Genomic DNA, 21638 nt, shown 5'->3' on the forward strand with positions numbered 1-21638 from the left:
ACTTACATCTCAAAGCTAATTTAAGGTGAAAAGAGGGAGAGAGAAAAGGAAGGTGTGCCATTGTCAAAAAAGAATTGTACCCATGACCTGACTTATGAAATGATAACCCCCATAAAACATCTTAATCATAACAATAAAATTATATTTTAAAAAAGTTTTTTAAACACAGAGGGAATATAATTCCCCTACCATGTACACAAATATTCCACCTCAAACTGAGATGATTATTGAACTAGTTTGATCATTTCTTCAAAACTAAAAAGTAAATAGGAACAATTCCAACACTTTTCAATGGTAAAACATCTCCAGTTAGCGCATTGGGTTCACATAAATATATCACCACCTCCCAGAAAAATCAGGTTCCAGAAACCTAGGACTCTGTCTAACGGTATTAAGGAAAAGAGACCAGATGATAACGCATCTCAAACATGTGTGACTCTTCCACCCGCCGAGGAACGTCTTATCAGGAATTTGACGTTCGAGTGGCTCTCTTAGGAGCCACTCAGAAAAGAGCCTAGATCATTACCAATTTCTTGCGGCTTATGGGTAATCAGGTATACCAAAACCATTGGGAGGATCCAGGAAAGTGTCCTAGCCATAATGAGAGGGCACACGGTAACTCTTAAATCTCGCCACTCATGGGAGGACTCCAGGTTGTAGACTGACGATTCGCTGGGAGCAAGTAGGACTTCTGTGCATAAGTTGCATCCTTCACCTACAGTACGAGGACTTGTAACGTTGGAGTATGTCCACACAATTTTCACCCAATTACCATACAGATGCACCCCGAATAACAATCTTAAGCAGTCCATGCTAAAGAACTGTCATAAGCCAGGCACTGTGGCTCACACCTGTGATCCTAGCTACTCAGGAGGCTGAGATCTGAGGACTCTAATTAGAAGACAGAAACCAGTCCTACTAGTCACAGGCATACAGAGACTAAAAAATGGCATTCCAAGAAAATGCAAAACCCTAAAGCAAGCAGGAGTAGCTCTACTTACATGTGACATAACAGAGCTTAAGACACAAACAGTAAACAGAGGCAAAAAAGCCCCGAATATATTATTACAGTAAATTCAACATAACATAGGCTAAATACTACAAACCCTCCTCTGGCGTCACAGTGGATGGGGAAAAGCAGAAAACATTTCCTCTAATATTAGGGAAAAGACAAGAGCGCCAGGTCTCACCTCTGATTGAGTATAGTGCTAAAAACGGCTGCACAAGCAACTGAGAAAGATTTAAGTTATACAAGTGGGAAAGTTTACTCCTGTTTAAATATAAAATGATTTAATGCATAAAAAACTGAAATTTGCAAGACATAGAAAAGTAGCATGATTTTTTTTTAAATAGACACGCAATAATCAGTAGCTCTTCTTCACATCAATCACAAATTTGCTGAGAAAGAAATCCTAAAATCAAAACATAAAGTACCTGGGATTAAACCTAACTAAGAAAGTGAAAGGCCACTAGAGTGAAAGTTATAAAACACAAGAGAAAGAAACAAAAGATCTCCCACGCGATGGCTTAGAAGAAATTATCTTGTTAAAGTATCCACTGCCTCTCCAAAACAAGGGACATGTTTAATATGGTCTCCCTCAAAAATCTCAAGATATTCTTCACAGAACTAGGAAAACATGATCCTAAAATTCATGTGGAAGCACAACCAATCGTCAAAGCCATGGGGGCGGGGGTGATGAGGGGAGAAATTGGAGGATCACAGTATCTCATTTAAACACAGACCAGAGACCCAAAGAAATAAAAGTAACGTAACACTGGCCTATGACCAAAGCAGGTGGAAAAAGAATAAAGAACTCAGAAACAAACCACCACCAGCAGCCACAAATGATTCTTAACAAAGGCTGCAAATCCATATGGGACAGAGGACAGCCTCACCAATAAATGGTGCTGCCCGAACTGAATATCCACATGTAAATTGAAACTTGAATTCCATCTCTCTTACCTTGTACAAACATCAGCTCAGACATCCCAGACCTTAAGACCTGTAAGATCTGAAACGCAGAAACTGCTAAAGGAAGACCTGGGAGACACACTTGAAGACGCGGGTACAGGCAATGGCTTAGAACGGACAATGATTTTTCACAGAGGACCCCAAAAGCACAGGACACCACAGAAGCCTATCTTGAAAAATAGGATCCCACTCCCACAGATGACTTCCATCGTGAATGCCTACGCTACATCACTATCATGAGTTCAGAGAGGATGCCAGCAAACACTCGTGGCCAGAGGCTGGCCATGGATCCACCCGTGTGCTCCCCTGGAGCTACAAAGTTCCTCAAAGCCGTAAGCAAAGAAATGCCTGGGCGCGTCACCCGTGTCGGGAGGGAGCGGCAGAGAGCTTTCTCCAGCTGAGACACGCGCACACGCACACCCATCTCTCCATCTGAACTAAATTTAAATCACTTGACGCCCACGTCCTATCAAATCCTGACATTATAAGTGTGTTGTTTTTCTTTGCATTTAAGATAAATTATAAAGCGTTCGATTGTGCTTAAAGACGAAAGCAACTTATAAACAGATGGCAAGCTGGCTGTCATCAGCTCTTCCACAGGGCCAGGAGAAAGCAGCTTCGGTCTCATATGGGTTTTTGCTACAGTCCCTGGTAGGAAGGACTTTGGGTTTGAATAATACGGAAACCTATGGATATTTTTTTAAAAAAATAATAAGCTGTGACTCATTTTTTAATGTTTTGATAATACGAAGTTTGAACCCAACATCTCACTTTCGCTAGCAGACTCCTTCCCACTAAGCCACGCATCCAGCCCTTTTTTGTGCGATTTGTGTGACTGTTTTGTTTCTGAAACAGAGTTGGGCTTCCTGGACCTTGATCCTCCTATTTCAGGTTCTCTGTCATGGCTGTCACAACTCAGCTTCTTTCCAACAAAAGAGGGTCTCAGGGCCTTTCCTATCTGGGCTATTCGAGAACCATGAGCCTCCTAACCTCAGCCTCCCACACAGATGAGGACGCCAGGCACTGTGTCACTGTCACCCGCTTGACAACTTCTTTGCATTGTTGGTTGAAGTGCAAGCTTCAGTCAAGCCACAGACAGCGAACACGTTCAAGCTAGGAGAGGGTGGGAATCTTTGGCCTCACTGACAGCTGGAGAAGCTGGGAGAGAAAGTGAGCATGTGCACATTCGTGGGTGAAGCCCAAGAACGGTGTCAGGGCCAGATGCACCTTGGTGGGGATTCAATTCACTGCCGCGTGTCTCCTTCATGGGAAACTGGATTATTGTCAGAAATCCCGGTGTAGGATAATTACATTGAATCTCTCCCTCTCCCTAGATTTCAATATCCAGGGATGTTTCCCTTCCTCCGCAGGACGCTGCAGTGGCCATGAGACTTCTCCTGGGGAGTAAAAGCATTTTCTATTTTACTCCAGCTTTCCTATCAGGATTCAAGGAATCTCAGCACTATTTTTCCTTGAGGAAACACACTTGTACAGCTGTCTTCATCTTATAAATGGAGCTGCTTAATTTAGAGCCACAGAATGATCCCAGTGTGCTCACAGCACCATTGGCCAATTTATAACTCTAGTGTCTTCGGATGTGTAATATATTTGCCATCTATTCGATAGATCCATTGGAAAATATTTTGCTATTTGTAACAGGTGCCTGGGGACATTCCTAAAGGAACAGAAATATACCTTATCCCTAGGCTTCTGATATTAAATATAATAGCTGGGCGGTGGGGATGGAAGACCCGGCCAGTCCCTGTCCTTTACTGCTAGCGTCACTAAATCAATTTGGTTGTCCTTTTCTCCTGATTCTTGGGTGCAGTTGCCTTCACACTGGACTGCAGATGCCCGTAGGGTGCTCCAGGGCTTTCCTAGCAGTTGGTAGAAATGGTCAGTCTAAGGAAATCAACTCCCAAGCCTGCCCAGCGACAGGCACCCTTCCCGAGTACCAGCTGAGATGAGTCCTGGTGAAGAGCCAGGAAGCTCTCCTCCCCATCATACCCACCCTTCTCCTAGTTTACAGCCCAAAGAGGCTCATCTGTGTGTGAAAACTTCTGAGTCACCAGACAAGAGGACACACTGGCCTGTTGGTGTCGGATGTTAACAAAATGGATGGCTTCATTGATGGATAATATCCTACAGGTCAACTGCACCCCAATGTTTGGACTCTTTCTCTTCCTTCCTCCCTTCTCCCCTTCTCTTCCTTCCCCTTCCCTCCCTTTCTTCTTTCTTTCTTTCTTTCTTTTTCTTTTCTTTGTTTTCTTTCCTTTCTTTCTTCACTTTGTGCTGGTCCTAGGGCTTGAACTCAGGGCCCATGTGCTATCCCTAAGCCTTCTTGCTGAAGGCTAGCACTCTACCACACTTGAGCCACAGTTCCACTTCCCACTTTTTGGTGGTTAGTTGGAATTAAATTGTCGCACAATTTTCCTGCCCAGCCTGTCTCTAAAGCGCAGTCCTCCGATCTCAGCCTCCTGAGTGTGGAGGATCCAGGCATCCACCACCGCCACTGGCCCCCAGCAGTGTTTGGCTTCTAACAAAACCAAAGGAGGAGTCATCAGAACAATCAGCAGGAAATCATTAAATAGGGATTTTTACTGATAAATGACCAAGTGATTGTTGGCATGTGCTTTGAAAAGACTGGCCCTGGTGACAGTGTTATACTAAGAAAATACCTTTCACCTCCGGTGCGAAGGAGCCCTTAAAACCACGAAAATAAAAAGCGGGTGAAAGCTGCTTCCGGCCCTCTCTCCCATCGCACACATCACGTTCAGCAACAGATTTATAGGCTCACTGGAAAAAATAGATCCTTCTATTTGCTTAAGACACTCATTTAAATGTCTTTACCTTTAATATGTAAGAGTTTCTCCAATTTTACATTTGTTTTTCTTCTGATAAACTGTGTACTAAAGACAACTGGATTCATAAGTTATATCAGGTTGATTTTTTTTAAGCAGTCAGCCAACGAAACTTTTTAATTTAATTTGGGGTGATAAACTGAACACCTTCCAACAGAAAACATCAGGACAAATACAACAGCTGTGGATGAACTTGGTACAGAACACTGAAAACAGATGTGTCTACGTTTTACGCCACAGTTTGTTCACCTGTTGGGTACTGTCTTGTTTCCAGTCTTTTGCTTTGGGTAGTTGTTTGCTTTCTGGGACAGTCTCGCTGTGTGGCTCAGGCCAAACCCCAAATGCTGTGGGGCCTCAGCCACCCAAGAGCAGGACTTACAGGCATCGACTGCCCCGCTCAGCTGTCCATGTGGGTTTAAATAGATCCTGCAGGAATCAAGTCATTCACCCATGTATATCACTCTGGAGATGCAAATGCATGACATCATTTCATTTCAAAATATAAATATCAGCAGTATTCTGAAGACCACGTCCTTTGCAACTATTGCAATGTACGGTGGGTAAGCCGGAAATGTCAACTTACAAAGCAATCGGAGGTATGTGGGTTTTTATCTTAAAATACCTTCAAGAAACATCATAGCGTAAATATGTGGAAACGCCTCCCATTCCGTAATAGAAGAACCGCACACAATCTAAGAGCCGCCTTCAAGTCTTCCAATTACTGGCTTAGGAAACACTTTCCCCTCACGGCTTTCTGCTGTCCTGGAATTCACGTAGGCATCGGTGGTTATCTCTGGAGCTCCCAGAGGACCCCAGCCCCTGCTCCCTGCTCCAACACTGTTGGGGAGTCTCACCAGAGTCCTCGAGGGGAACTCAGCCCCACATCTGAATGTCAGCCGTGCTGGGACGTCATGAACACTGATGAGGACATGAGCATGGGACCCCAGGGGGGCACTGAGGGCAGGAGAGACCCAGGGGGCCACCAAGGGTGTAGTCAAGGCCCTGCATACCTGCCAGGCAGGGGATGGTGCCAGGCTCCAGCCCAGCTGTGTCTCCAGAACAAGAACCAGATAAGCTCTTCATGATGACCTCAGACTCACCATTTGCTATAGCAACATCAACCACAGAAACAAAGGCGCTGAGACGCCCAGTTCCACAGAGCCAGCGCGGGGGCCGCCAGTAGCTAGGTGTCTCCACGAAGAGCACTCGGCACATTGCACGATCCAACAGCAAGCATTTCACTCTCCAGTTTATTTTTGTTTAGGAACAGCCCTAAACTGCTCTGAAATGGAACATCGAGGCGGGTGCCGTCTAACAACCATCCCAGGCCGCTCTGTAATGCTTCCATACAACACATGCGCCTTCACCATTTTCAAAGCGAGCCAGAGCGGAGGAGACAGAACACATAGATGTGACTCCCATTTACTCAGCACATATTAAAAAAAAAAAAAAAACACGCTCTCAGGGCCAGAAGGAATCTAAAGACTAGCTCCACAGACCGCCAGTGCAGCCCTCCCTATTTACCAGAGAGGTTCCCTGTGGGAACTTGTTAAAGTTCAGATCCCACCAGCCTTTGCTACACAAAGTCACTGAATTCTAACACTTGGTTTGTCGTTGTAGCTAGGACAGCAGCACATTCTGCAGGCTTGGGCACTGGTGGCTCACGCCTGTACTCTTAGCTCGTGATCTGAGGCTCACTGTTCAAAGCCAGCCCTGGACAGAAAGTCCATGAGACTATTACTGTGGCTCACATGGCAGAGTGCTAGCCTTGAGCAAAAAAGTCAGAGACAGCACTTAGACCCTGAGTTCAAGCTCCAGCAACAGCACGTGTGCACGCGCGCACACATGCACACACACACACACACACACACGCACACACACACACACACACACACACACCTCTATTCTTCATACTGGGAGTGTTTTAGGTCGTTCAATCATTGAAATTTTTCTGGTATGTTTTGTGACTTTTCTAAAGTGTAAAATAACTCATTTTTGACTTGCCAGGAAGTAGAACATCTCCCTGCGTCAGTTTCCACAAGTCTACAAAATATGAAAACACAGAAATGAAGGATTTACTAATTACCTTATCTCAAAGTAATATAAAAGATAAGAGGACATTTGTTAGGACTATAGTTGTTATTAGTTTTGAGTAACTTACCAGAACTTATATTTAATTATAAGATGGAATAATTCTGAGAGAAAGTGTTATCAACATAGCAGAAGTTTCTCTGTTTAATCATCTGAGCAATTCTCTAACATCTTAATTTTTTAATTTAGTGTCTAAGTTTGTCTTCCCTTTCAAGTGTTCCCTATTGCTGAGCAGTAGCAGTGTGTTAAAGGCTAGAACCACATACATACATACACACACACACACACACACACACACACACACACACACACACACACACATGCACGCAGAGAGAAAAAAAATCTGTTTTCCTTAGGCATCATTTAGTTTTTAGAACTTCTCTTTGTTCACATTAAAATCCAAACCAAAATGCTTGGAAAAATGTGTTTGCCTGGTTCTCAAAAAACCTGTTCCACACCACCATCTTGTATGTAGAAAAGGCTGGCTGGAGCCTTTTCGTGGTATGGCGTGACCACATAATGAGACACGAAGCAACACAAGATGAAATGCACTGCCCTGGAAACCCAGCACCACGCATTGCTCACTGGCCGCATCGGCTACTGATGATGCACGGAAAATACACGTAGGAGCAACAAATAAAAACTGGTTGGAAGACTGCTCTCATCTTTAAGTCAGTACACAAAGAGATTTCACTTCAGCCCACCAGGTTGTGTGCTCAAGATATCTCAATCAGGGTCAAGACTTTAAGGGCAATTAGCATGACAAAGTCAAAATTCAGGTTTTACAATTCATAGACAGTAGTCTTTGTAGTAAAAAATAATAATATTTAAAATAAAGCTTTAGAATCTTCAAGACCCAGCAATAAAAAGTAGAATAGTAAATATATATAATGTAAATTAAATGTTCATTGTCCATACTATCTGGATTTTTATTGACAAGAACACTAGGCCTAAGCATTGGAAATGAGCATATCAAATTAGAGCACAGGGCTGGAGGTAGAAGCAAAACTTGATATTGAAAGTCAGAATTTCCTACACATTGTTTTTTAAATCTGATACTAAAACATTTTCAATATTTATGAAAGGAAAATATTCAGAATGTAAAGATACTTTCCATGTAAAGAGTCAGCATGTTGTTTTAAAATATAGACTTCAGTAACTAAAAGGGGCATGGGCCTTTTTTGTTGTTCTTGTTTGTTCAAAATGGTCCTAGGGCTTAAACTCAGAGACTGGGTGTTGTCCTATGACTTTTTTGCTCACAGTTGCTGTTCTACCACTTAAGCCACATCTCCACTTCCAGTCTTTTGCTAGTTAATTGGAGATTATGAAAATTCCATGTGCATTAAAAGAAAAAGTGGAAGATCCAAATTAAACCAGTGCTTTATCTCATAGATTTGAGGAACACAAGCAGAAAAGAGATCTTGGGAGTTAATTAAAGCAAAACTATACTTTTTTGCTTACTCTGGTTGAAGCCAGTGTAGAAATGAGGAAAAAGAGTAGAGAGGAAAGAGACTATCACAAGAGTACAGAAATGTTTCTCCATCCTCTATATTCACAGTACATTTCTAATCACATGCAGTAAAGTATGTGTGCTTTTTAATAACTTCATGTTTTGTATTTTATATTTTGCATAACTTTGGATTGGGGTTTCTGCTGGTAGGGGAAACTAACGATTGGGATGTAAGCATTATAGGTTAATGGCAGGGTCAACCTCTAATGCCTGAGTAAAACTACTCCCTAGACAATAAAAACTAAACATAGAGCTACCCTATGACCCAGCAATCCCACTCCTGGGCATTTACCTAACAGAACACAAACAAGGTTACAGTAAAGCCGCCAACACAACCATGTTCATTATAGCACTATTCTCCATAGCCAAAATATGGAATCAGCCCAGATGCCCCTTAGTGAGCAAATGGATCGAGAAAATGTGTGGAAATGATGACATTGTATCATTCATAAGAAATGGAAAAGTCTCGGAAAATTATATTAAGTAAAGTAAGCCAGACCCAGAGAAACGAAGGTTGCATGGTTTGTCTCATTTGTGATAGCTAGAATGTATCTATCAATCTATAAGTAAACATGTTGGGTGATACACAAGTGGTTACACATGAATTAACTGAAGTATAATAGATTCTACTGAGAGCTCAAGTAGTATAATCTTTTGGAAAGTCTAGGTCAAAGTCCAACAAAATCAACAACAGGAAATGGGTACATCCAAGAAGGGGGCTGGGACCAAGGGGAGAGGGGAGATGGAGGAACACCATCAAGAATTCATTATATATAAACTGAGAAAACATTTTAAAAGGGAAGAAGTGGGTTGAAGAGGGGTGAGACTGCTGAAGGGTTATCACTGATCAAGATGCCTGGTGTCCATAAACTGCTTTGTTATATGACACCTCCTTTGAGCAACCACCTAAAGATAATTTAAGGAATTAAATTTTTAAAAAAGAAAACTAAAAATGTAAAACAAGTATGATAGTAGGTTCACAGGCAATGTTGCTCAGTATCACAGCCTTGGTTCATAACTCTAACTCCTGGCCTCTAAAGGTTACTTGGTAGATATTTATGCATTACTACACATGGAACAAGGAGATAATTACATTTAATTCCCAGAAAGCCAGGTGGAATGAAATTGTGATTAATGAAAGCTCCTTCTTAGCAAGAAGTAAAAATGTTTCACAAGTACCAACTATTTTGGAAGTTACCCTGCAGCTCTTCACATAAGAAATCACCAGGCAGGAGTGTAGGGGCGTGGCTCAGTAGAGACCTGCCTAGCAAGTACTAGATCCTGAGTTCAAACCCCAGTACCACAAAAAGGGAGGAAGGGAGGAAAGGAGGAATTACCAGTCAGTAACTGAACTGCTGAACTCTATGTCTATAAAGTAGACTATAGTTGATGACTATAAACTAGTGATTCCCAACAGAATGATAAAATGGCTTTCAACCAAAGAGTCCAGAATTCCTTGCATCTCTTACCTCACAAAAAGAAGAGGATTTTACTTACTAATTCAAGTTTTAAGGCTAGATCCACGGCACTGGTCCTTCCTAATGAATTGTCCAGTGGAGATCTGGGAATGGAACACGGAACATTTCTGCATAAATGAAGACACTGAATATTCTTAAGTGTTTTAGGCAAGAATTTGTTGTTAAAGTGCAGAAACTGATTTTGAATGCATTGAGAAGATTGCTAGAGGAAGAACAAATTATTTTATATTAACTTGTGCTATAAAATTAGAAATCACTTCATTGATGTCTCAATTCTTGTAACAAGTCAAAGAAAAGAGGAGGGGGAGCCTATTTCTCTACTGACCAAGTTTAAACAAGACACCTTTTCCTCCCCTTTTCCTTCAAATGCTGTTTACCTTCCGACGGTGATTTTCATACGTACATGATTTTGGAGGAAGGAACAAATTGCTAATTATCTTCCCTAATGAAATGTGCAGTAATTTCAGTTAGATTTTAAATGGGCCACGACTCTCACTCCTAAGGCCCATTGAATAAATGCCTATTAGGTACAGTTTAATGGTTAATGTGTGATGCATGTTTTCTCCCTCTGTGGTTGATTCCTGTTACACATTCAGGGCAATTGGGAAATGTGGTCTATTTTTCCTGCGTGCGTGCGTGCGTGCGTGCGTGCGTGCGTGTGTGCGTGCGTGCGTGTGTGTGTGAAAGCCAGTTCTGTCTCCTATGGTGATGGATATCTGGGGTTTGGTTAAATTCACCCAGTTACTAAAGACAACTCCTATTTAGTACTTGTAAGCAACTAAAGAGAAAAATCACACTTATCATCAGGTGCACAAGAAAACAATTCCTACAACACCTACAAGCCTCCTTTCTTTCATACTCTTTCAGCCCAAACTTCAATTGGCAAAGCATGCTGATAAATTGATGGAGACAGGCTTCCACTGAGAAGCAATTAACAGCAACTGGAAAACACTCCGTTATATATCCTTCGAGAACAAGCGACAGGACATATATCTCGGTGTTGGAATGTGCGTTCCCATTCGGCTTCTCATTTACATATTATGGGAGGCTGCGAGTGGTAATAACAAACACGTCTCTTTATAGCAACTGATTTTTGTCTTGACATCAGTTAATCACCTGCAAGACTAGGATAGGTTGGTAAAGATGTGTACTCAAGGAAAAGTGCTCTCCTTATCTCCCACAGTTAGTTTGCTCCACAGCCCACATCCAGATGGATTGTAGCTGCTTGTTCTGAGACTCAGACATGGGAAGCGGAGCAGCGGTAAGTTGCGACTCTCTGGCAGGTGTAGATGTTACATGCAGCTATATTTACATACACAATTTCCCCCCTTTTCTTCTTTGATATTTTCTCTGCAAAAGCAAAGACATTAAATGGAATTCATGCTTCACACTTGAGATTCTCCCTTCCACGTTCAAAGAAGAGTGACTCAAAGCGGTTGCAACATTCATCAGAATGCAAGTTTGCTTATGCTTTTCTCTTCCTTTGGTGGTTTTCTATATTCCTAAAAAGTCCCTCCTAGAGTGAAATACTACTTTAAATGAGCATGCCTGAGTATGTGTCAAAGACAGATGGAGAAGGAGAGAGAAGAGGGGTAATTCAAGGGGGGTGGAAAGTATGTTGACATTTAAATGTTCTTTCCTTTCAAATGTGCATCCTACATCCCTTTCATCTTGGCTAAAGTGAAGGAGACAGACATTCCTAGTTCTTAACTAGAACTGCCTATGGGCTGAAACTGAGAGGAGGAGAATCAGCCTCTCCCACATGAGACAGAAAGAACAGCGCATAAAACCTCACAAGACAAGGTAGAGTCAACAGGTGATCCTTAAGTGCCAAACAGTATTTATTAAATTTAGTCATTTATCATCTTGTATACTATGTGTTCAGTCACCACAACTACTATTTACAGTGTAGCTGCTGTGTGTGTGTATGTGCAATCACGTGAAGAATTACAAATGTGACAGATAGACAGAAACCACAAGGAAAATAATGGCAGATATAGATGATGGATGGATGGATGGATAGATAGATAGATAGATAGATAGATAGATAGATAGATAGATAGATAGATAGATAGATTCAGAGTCACAGAGAAAGATTTAAGGGAAAGGACAAATGTATCGAAGAGAAAAACCTAGAGAGTGACAAGTCTATGACATAATCAGCACATAAAATCCATCATCCAAATGTACTAGTGAGATAAAGGGTTTATTTTGTATTGTTGTTTCTTCTTTGTGCTGGTCCTGGGGCACCGTCCCTGAGTTTTTGTGCGTAAGCCTAGCGCTCTAGCATTAGAGTCAGGGCTTTTTTTCGGCTTTTTAGTGGTTAATTGGAGATAAGAATCCTGCTTGAGTTGGCTTTAGACCGTGATCTCAGCCTCCTGGAGAACTAGGCATGAGCCACCAGTGCTCAGCCAAGGTAAGTTTTTGATCTCATATTTCAGGAGTTAATAGAAAGCCAAAAAAAAGTGTATAAAGACTATCTGAGAGTATGGTGGGTCCGAAATTTGTTGCTTGTTTTGTGTGTTTGTTCAGTCTACCTGCATGTGTTTTTGTTTTGCTTGCTGGTTGATTTGTCTGTGTGTTCTTATGAAAACGTAGTAGTTGAGGTGTTGGTTGAAATGAAAGAGGCGAAGAATCACCTCTGAAGAACACAGGTGGCCTCCCCTCCTGCCCGGTCTCCTCTGCTTCCTGGGGCGGCCCGCATCTCAGCAGGAAAGCGCGCAAGTCAAAGGGCATCATCACATCATGTTTTGCTTCCCTGAAAGGGAAGGGCAGACGCTGTGCAGACAAAAAAGAAGGGGAGGGAAAGGGGCCGGTCCTCACGGACCCCCGTGACTTTCAGATATCACAGGAATTGTACGTGGAGAAGTAACCACATGGGGCTGGGAAGGTGGCTCAGGGTAGAGAGCTTGACATGCAACTAACACCCTGTGCACAGCACCAGCCAGGGCTGGACCCTTCCTAACTGGCGAGGCCCTGGGGTTTACAGTCTCCAGCCCTGTGATGGGCCCAGGCCCCACAGCTCAGCAGAAGCCTCTGTGGCGCTCCTCACCCAGCACCAACACCATCCAACCAGTCCCTCCTGTGGTGCCTCTCCTGTAGCAGCCGAAGGATCGAGAAGACAGTTGCCAGCAGTGAAGCACTACTGAAATCCAAGTGGATACATATAATCGGAAAGAAATCGGCATATCGGATGGTTTGCCTCCCATGTCCAACGTCTTCCCGAAACCCAACCTTTCTAGAATGCTCTGAAAGGAGCCATGTGTCCATCCCCCTCAAAGCCAACCCACAGAGAACAGTCCGAGAGGAAAGCTCGGGGGAGGGGGGGAATTTTGAGTGTTCCAGCCATTTTTCACATTCAGCCCAATAGGAAAATAAATACAACTTGATCTCTATCAGCCAAATTATCTATTACTTGGGAAGTGATTCGTTAATGCCAGCAACATGAAATTTCTATTTTTGAACCACAGTGTTCATTAGCTATGTTTCCCACTGCTCTGTATTATTAATTTATGCTTTATTTCTTGGGTTACTATGCTTACTAAGTTTTGCTTTATGGGTTTTTAAAGAGCTGATTGCATCATTTTTCAGCTAATTGGGTCACTTTCTAATACCACAACATAAAAGGCATTTTTGAAAACAATAAAGGAAAACCATCTTCTGTGTGCGAGAACCATCAAGTAAATGATTTAATGCTTTGATTTGCTGGAAAGAATACAGGGCTGGTTATTTTTCATCCTTAGATAGATTGCTAAATATAGAAAGAAATGTCACATATCAGTCTATGAATGTGCTCTTTTGACACAAAATTCGATTTCAGATATTCCAATAAGAGATCATACCATTGTGGCTAAAATCTGTGGGGAACACATTTGGGGATATCTGCCCAAACCATAGCCCTTACACCAGAGACTGCCCACAGCTGTCTGAAAGCATGAGTTATGAATCTCTGAAGTGATATTCAGATCAATCCAGCCAGCCATGAGCACCTGACTCAAGGACAGATTTCCAAGCTGGACCCAGGCAACTCCTTCCTTCTCAGTAGTTTAAACACATTTGAAACGCAGAGCGCAAGGGGATATTTATGGTAGTTACAGTAGATACGCACGCAGGTGGAGGCTCCATTGGTAGTTCGGGTCATATTGGAGCTAAATGGTAGGTGAAGAAGGTCAGCCTCAAAGAGGCAAAGAACAATCGTTGAGATAAAGAGAAAAGCAGAAGTCAAGAAACACATCCTTGAGAAGAGAAAAGCCAAGAGCAAGAACAGCTGAACAGTCACAATCCCAGTCCCATCGATATGGGGTATAAATCATACCCGCCTTCCCACACTCCTCACCCCTCCATCCCTCACGCTTCACCCCTACCTCCCACAGTTTGGCAGCACACAATTATGTTTCCTTTGCTTGAAATGTCCTTTTGTGTTCCCAATAAACCTCCTTATCACTCAAGTCCGACTGAGTGAATTTTTTCTCTGTTGCAAAATAAACAGTGTCTGGGTAAAGCAGAACACGCAGGCACAACTTCATGCATATTAGGGAAATAAACTTTGGGCAGAACAAAGCTATTTTTGGAAAATCAATGGTATGTCAAGTTGGATTTGATCATAAACACAGTCAACACTTTTAGAATCATTTCTCTTTTGCCTGTTTTATCACTTATAACTGAACACTGCTCAGTAGATGAGACAATGCAGAAATGGAGCCAAGTCTCTGTTTCAGGGGAAGGCTCTGATTTGCAGCACTGGATGGTCTCTGTGTATTTCTACACACACTCCCATCATGTCTAATTTTAAGTTGTTGAGGTAGCATCACTACACAAGGTGCTGGGACAGACAGACAGGCCCCGAGGACACTCCCCCTACCACAGGACAGAGTCAAGTACCGAAGAATGCAAGTCAGAAGAAAAGCGTTACTGGTTCGTTCGATCTGCTTCTCAAAAGAAGCTGAATAATTAGCCTACGGCTCCATTCAACACCCGAAATGAGAGCACTGTCTGCTCTGCTGTGTTAATCATCGCTGGCTTCTGTAACGAATTGCCATCAAGTGGATAGTTAAACAAAGGGCATCTACTTCTCACAGCTGTGGAAACAAGAAAGTCCAAGATCAAACTACCAGCAGATCCACTGCCTGCTGAGGATTGACTTCACCCTTGTGACTAATGACCTACCAAAGGTACCACCTCCTAATGCCATTATGTTAGGGGTAAAGATTTCTCTCTCTCTCTCTCTCTCTCTCTCTCTCTCTCTCTCTCTCTGTGTGTGTGTGCGCGTGCACATACATTAACCATGAATAACTCAGTTTAGTCTGGCCATCAAGAAACCAACATTAAAACAAGAACTGTAACATTTTTCATAATATGATTTAAAAACAAAAAACAAGAATACATAAATACATTTGGTCTTTTCAGCCAAAAACAGTTGCTAGGGATAAGATATATGTCTGATTTAAAGGGGTCAGAGTTTTGATTTACCTCATTGACAGAACATCTATAATTAGTAGTCCTGATTATCCCAGACACATTTACCTGGATAAATAAACAGATGTACCAGAGCAAATGGAACTGACATTTCTAACTCCTTCACTTCACTGGCTGTGGGGCACTCGTATTTGCTGTTTCCCTGATCTGAGCCAAAAAAAAAAAAAAAAAAAAAAAAAAAAAAAAAAAAAAAAAGCAGCCAGGAGTGTAAAAAAGCAGATAGGAGACGTTTTCATTTTTATAAATGGCTTGCCCGTACAGTTCTCTATTGTATCTCAAATGGCTCCTCTGATTTGAAGAACTTCCAAGATGAACCTAGGAGCCCGAGGTAGTGCCCAAGATAAACAGTCATTCGACAGAACAGGAAAAAAAAAAAAAAGTTGTTCCATCTCCTCTTTCATCTTTGTTTCCTCCCCTTCCCCTTTCCGTTTACAGGGTGGATGGACTTCCGACAGCCAGTGTCGGCGCTCCGGTCCTCTTCCCAAGGCAATCAGGAGCATTATAAACCAAGAGGAAATGAAAGTGCACACCACCCGCTGATTAGCTTCTTATCAACCTATTTCAATCTATTTAATTTTCCCCCACAGAATTCAGAAATACATATTTTTTTAAATGTCCTAGAGTGAACCTGCTCACCCACATCCCTGAGAGAAGCAGGAGAAATACCTTTTCCTATCAATTCTTCCAGAACCCAACACAAAGCCGGCCCTAATTCAAGCTATTAAAAATGTGGCCAGCACATAAGAAGCTAGAAGGCCGGAAAACTCAGCCAAGCAAGTCTGATTTTTTTAAGCTGCAGAAAATTTGAAGAAGGGGGCGTCCTAATAATAAAAGACCTGCCATCGGGACCGATGTGTCCATGCCCTTGATGTGCGTTTTGTGATGACACAGATAAGTTTCTGCACTGGAGTAACCAGATCTGTCCTTCCACCTACCTTCCTCAAGGAATTTTATTTTTTTAATCCTCAGCACTACGTGGATCAATAACAGCTCAATATCACTGGTGATTAGTGCAAAAAGTTTCCTTCCCTTTTCTGGACCCCAGGCTGATGATGTCAATGAGAAGGCTGGAGTTAACCCTCCTAACTCGTCGTGTGGATCACAGCAAAACATGACAGCTTTCAATTCAGACCGTCCAACGGCACCATGTCCCCGACGTTTTCCCCCCTCACGGCCTTTCTCTCACACTTCAGGAATTGTGCAAACTTTCTCCGCCTCTCCAGTCTCCGCAGATCCCTCTCACCGTGACCCTGAGTTTCACCTTAAACATCTTTGTGTTTTAAAGGACACGATCCTCTCATCAGTTTCCCACCTGACCACGTTCGGATCTTTCCCACACCTTCTCCTTCCTTCTTGAAGTTAAGCCTGGTCCCAGCCCGGCCCTCCTCAGACTCCGGCCCATCGGATGATTTCTGTCACTTGATCTGGGGGTCGGCCTCCGCCCCTGCCCCTGTCCACTGCACTCCTTCCTGACCCCTCTCACGTCTCCCCAGACCTTCTCCTATGGTCGTTTTCAAGTCACCTGCAACCTCACCCCGCTCCGCGATGGCTGCTATCCACAGATAAATAATCAATGCTGATCCTGCCCCGCGACTTCACACCACCAGAAACGCCTTTTGATAGCAACAGAAGTAACTGCCGTTAACATGATCATGCTGTAACCGGGCATGACTATCCTAACAGGTCGCTCGCGTTGGTGAGCCACGGCTCCATGTTCTTCTATTCTAAGCAATGCAATGAGCATGCTCTTGCCTCTGTCTGCGTGCTGGTGTGCGTACAGCCTTTGAGTAGACCCAGGAGAGCCGCCATGGGGGTGGAGAAACGGGGAGACCCCGACCCGGAGACCCCGGAGACCCCGAAGACCCCAAAGACCCCGGAGACCCCGGAGACCCCGGAGACCCCGGAGACCCGGAGACCCCGGAGACCCCGACCCAGAGACCCCGGAGACCCCGGAGACCCCGGAGACCACGGAGACCCCGACCCGGAGACCCCGGAGACCCTCACCCAGAGACCCCAGAGACCCCGGAGACCCCAGAGACCCCGGAGACCCCGGAGACCCCAGAGACCCCGGAGACCCCGGAGACCCCGACCCAGAGACCCTGGAGACCCCGGAGACCCCAGAGACCCCAGAGACCCCGGAGACCCCGGAGACCCCGGAGACCCCGACCCAGAGACCCTGGAGACCCCGGAGACCCCGGAGACCCCGGAGACCCCGGAGACCCCAGAGACCCCGGAGACCCCGACCCAGAGACCCCGGAGACCCCAGAGACCCCGGAGACCCCGGAGACCCCAGAGACCCCGGAGACCCCGGAGACCCCGGAGACCCCGGAGACTCGGAGACCCCGGAGACCCCGACCCAGAGACCCCGGAGACCCCGACCCAGAGACCCCGGAGACCCCGGAGACCCCGGAGACCCCAGAGACCCCAGAGACCCCGGAGACCCCGGAGACCCCGGAGACCCCGGAGACCCCGGAGACCCTGGAGACCCCGGAGACCCCGACCCGGAGACCCTGACCCAGAGACCCCGGAGACCCCGGAGACCCCGAAGACCCCGGAGACCCCGGAGACCCCGGAGACCCCGACCCAGAGACCCCGGAGACCCCGGAGACCCCGGAGACCCCAGAGACCCCAGAGACCCCGGAGACCCGGAGACCCCGACCCGGAGACCGGCCTCCCCGCACCCGGGCGTTGGGACTGGGCCAGGGCTGCGTGAGTGGCGCGGCTTCGCCCGAATCGTGACACTTTACTGGTCCAATCCAGTGTCCACTCTTGATGCTGAACCTCATTGGCCGGCCTCCCCTCTGGTGCCTCCCTGGCTGCCCCCAGCCGGGCCCCGGCCCCACGCCCGTCCCGTGGCCGCTCTGCCGGTGTCTGGCTCCCTGGCCCGCAGGTACAGCAGCGCGCACGTCTCTGCCCGGTTTACTTCCCTCCAGCTGCCCAGCGTGGACGCCTGGCCTCCCGCGTGGACGCCCGGCCTCCCGCATAGACGCCCAAGCCTCCCGTATAGACGCCCGGGCCTCTCGAATGGACTCCCGGCCTCCCGCGTGGACGCCCGGCCTCCAGTATGGACGCCCCGCGTCTTCAGCCCGGCCCTTGCGCATTCCCGCGCCCTCCGCTCCTCCCCTGTCCCCTCCACGGCCTCCAGGCCAAATTCCGCGTCCACTTCCGTTCGTCTTCGCGGGCTGCCCTGTCCCCCTCCGCGCGCCTCTGCAGGGTTTCCTAGAGCAAGGGTCCCCGCGCCCCGCTCCGCCTGCGGCCCGGGTCCCCAGCACGCGCGGGGCGCACGGGCCCCGGGTCCCCAGCACGCGCGGGGCGCGCGGACACGGTTGGTTTCCGTGGGTACCCCACCCCCCACCCCCGCTCCCCAGTTTCCTCCAGGCGGTTTTGAGAACGCATGGCCGACTCCCAGCGCCCAGGTCAGGGATGACAAATCTTGGGGTGTCCCCCTCCCCCCGGCCAGCCAGGGGCACCAGGACGTCGCCCAAAATGCGAAGAGGGGACAGGGAGATTCGAGAACACTCGAGACATGGGGACCAGGAGAGTCTTCCAAAGCCTTTCCTGAGCCCTGCCCTGGGGCGGCACACTGCAGCTCCCCGCCGCCGCCCGCCCGCCCGCCCGCCCGAAGGGACCGCCACGCACGGCCGCCCTGCGCAGAAGGTACAGATCCTCTCGTAAATATTCAGGAGGCCCAGGTCCTTGGCAATCGCCCCCCCCCCGTACCCCCAGATGTGAGCTAATTAGCTGCTGCTACCTAAGCTTAGCATTTAGGTCTCTTAAAGCAAAAAAAAAAGGCTTCTTTTAAAGGAGTTTGTTCTGAATGTAAAAGATAACCGGGAAAGAACTATGGATTAAGACCTCAGAATCGGCCTCTCAAAGGATTCCCTTCTGTTTAATCAAAAGACAAAGGGGATAAATAAGGGGGGAGGGGGAGAACCAAACTATTTGGGGGCGTGGGGAGGGGGAGTGAAGGAAAGAGTCCTTTAGGATTCTTCTCACTACTTTTCAGGGCTGTCAGCATTTTAAGCTAGCTAATTTTCCCTCCATAGGTTTTTTAAATAAGCTCCTAAAAAACCCAAGAGTCTGAATAACTTAGAGAAATAACTGAGTAACTTAGAGAAAAGATTGCTTTGGATTTTATTCCTCTGACTCATCTTTCCTTTCCCATTATGTATTATTTCAATATAACCTTCCATGGCTTTGGGCCCTAGACATTGTTTGGGGGTTTCCATTGTGATGACTGTTCTCTTAAATCTTCAAAATACAACTTCTGGGGATTGTCAGAAGTGGGGGAGAAGGGAGGAGCTGTCTTCCTCCCTTCAAAATAGCACATGGCCTGGGCTAGGGCTAGTTCCTGTGGCCTTTCCTACGCCTTCCTCTCTAAGGACAGCTGTAGGAGCCCGGAGAAGATGGGATCGACTGGAATGGGCATGTGTTGGCTCCTTATTTCAGCATGAATTTTGGAAATCAAATGCCTCATTTGTTTTTTACCTCAGTCTTCCTGTGTGAAAAGGGGTTGGTATACAGATCCAGAAGCCCACAGAGACTACGCGTATTCAGAAAATTCAAGCAATGAAGTTGAAGTTGAAGGAAACAAAAGCTTTAAGGCCAATGAGAGGGCTTGTCTACTAAACCCCATACACACTTTTTTTCCTTATATAACAAGATCCATGGGTGGATGGTCCCGTGAATGAATAAATCTATTGGTTCCTCCTTCTAGGATTTTATATGCCCCATAATATCCTATCCAATGAATGTTTTAAATAAGAACTTCATTGTCAACACCAATCAAAACAACTCAATAAAACGCTTACATGTGAGAACAACCTAGCGATTTTTCTATCTACTGTAGCCAGTCATCAGACAATTTTGGCCACTAAGTTTCAGTCACTTGATAATCTGTAGCAAATAGCTCCAGAAATCTCACCTATCCCCCTAAAAATGAGCAAATATGCGCGCGCGCGCGCACGCACACACACACACACACACACACACACACACACACACACACACACAAAAAGCACTCTTGCCAGGGCAACCCCATGCGAGAATATGTCTCATCTCAAGTGGGTTAAGCTTCTATTTACTCTCCCAGGAAACAATCAGCCATAAACATGACCACGAGTAGCGACTTCCTGTCTTGGTGAGGTTGTTCTAGAAGTCAGGAAGAAGAGTCAAAAGACCCCTTTTACCTTGTTACTTATTTCCTTTCTTGTACAGATCCCTGGAGCTCAGTTCTTCCACAGCAAGATGAGGTACCATGTAAGAGGAAACTAAATGTGGCCCCTGCCATTGAACAATGGAAGAATTCAGTCCTGCTGTCTGATGACAACATAGATCTACCCAAATGAATGGGAGACATTGTCCAGGGAACTTGGTGGGAGGTAAAGATGTTTATCCATCTGCCTCAGACTGGCATCAGGAATTAAGGTGCACAGTTTGTTGGGTGATTTAACTCTTTGCTAGTCTTCCCGCTGCAGTGGAGGCAGACCTCTTACACACAGCCCTGTCGCCGGAACACTGCAGGGGGTGTTAGGTTTGCTCAAGGGTGGGAGACACAAACCGTTGAGAGTGGAAGAGTTAGATGCACACAGGAAAACTCAGGGTCCAGGAAAGGAGGCTTTAAGAACAGAGGTAGGGGCTGGGAAGGTGGCTCAGTGGTAGAGCGCTTTCCTTGCATGCATGAGGCCCTGGGTTTGATTCCGCAGCACCACATAATCAGAAAAAGCCAGAAGTAGCACTGTGGCTCAAGTGGTAGAGCGCTAGCCTTGAGCTGAAGAGCTGAGGGACAGCGCCCAGGCCCAGAGTTGAGGCCCCACGACCAACAAAAGAAAAAAAAAAAAAAGAATGGAGGTAAACTCTGATGACAAGCTCAGGGACACTCCATTTTTATTGCAATCATAATTCATGATTCACATAATTTAAATTGTGCCTTCCCCCTGCCATGGTTTTATGTTATAAGAGCTCTCCTTTGCCATAGACCCCACCCATACCACATTCCTTTACACTTGACTGCTGGTACAATTAAAAGATGACTGCTAAAACATACACCAACATACATCCAAATGGTTGTTTATTTAATTAAATCGGTCATTTCAACAACATGTAGTACTCAAAAGATTTTCTTAAATCACTCTTTGGCAGGGCCTTCAAACTCTACAGCATATTCTAATTAATATCATGAGTGGGAGCAAATTTTCATCTTTTGAAGTTATTTTGTAAGTTTGTCCGGAGATCCAGTTGGAGGAAACATT

The 21638-nt window shown here is 45.5% G+C and overlaps 1 long non-coding RNA gene across 2 annotated transcripts in view; it reads right to left on the minus strand.

Annotated features, from left to right (window-relative positions):
* Positions 1-21638, minus strand: part of LOC138841036 (uncharacterized) — a 611708-nt gene that overhangs the window by 557170 nt on the left and 32900 nt on the right. The window lies entirely within an intron of this gene.

The sequence above is a fragment of the Dipodomys merriami genome, unplaced genomic scaffold (genome assembly GCF_024711535.1).
Source record: "Dipodomys merriami isolate MVZ:Mamm:240054 unplaced genomic scaffold, mDipMer1.0.p SCAF_31, whole genome shotgun sequence".
Taxonomy (NCBI): Eukaryota; Metazoa; Chordata; class Mammalia; order Rodentia; family Heteromyidae; genus Dipodomys; species Dipodomys merriami.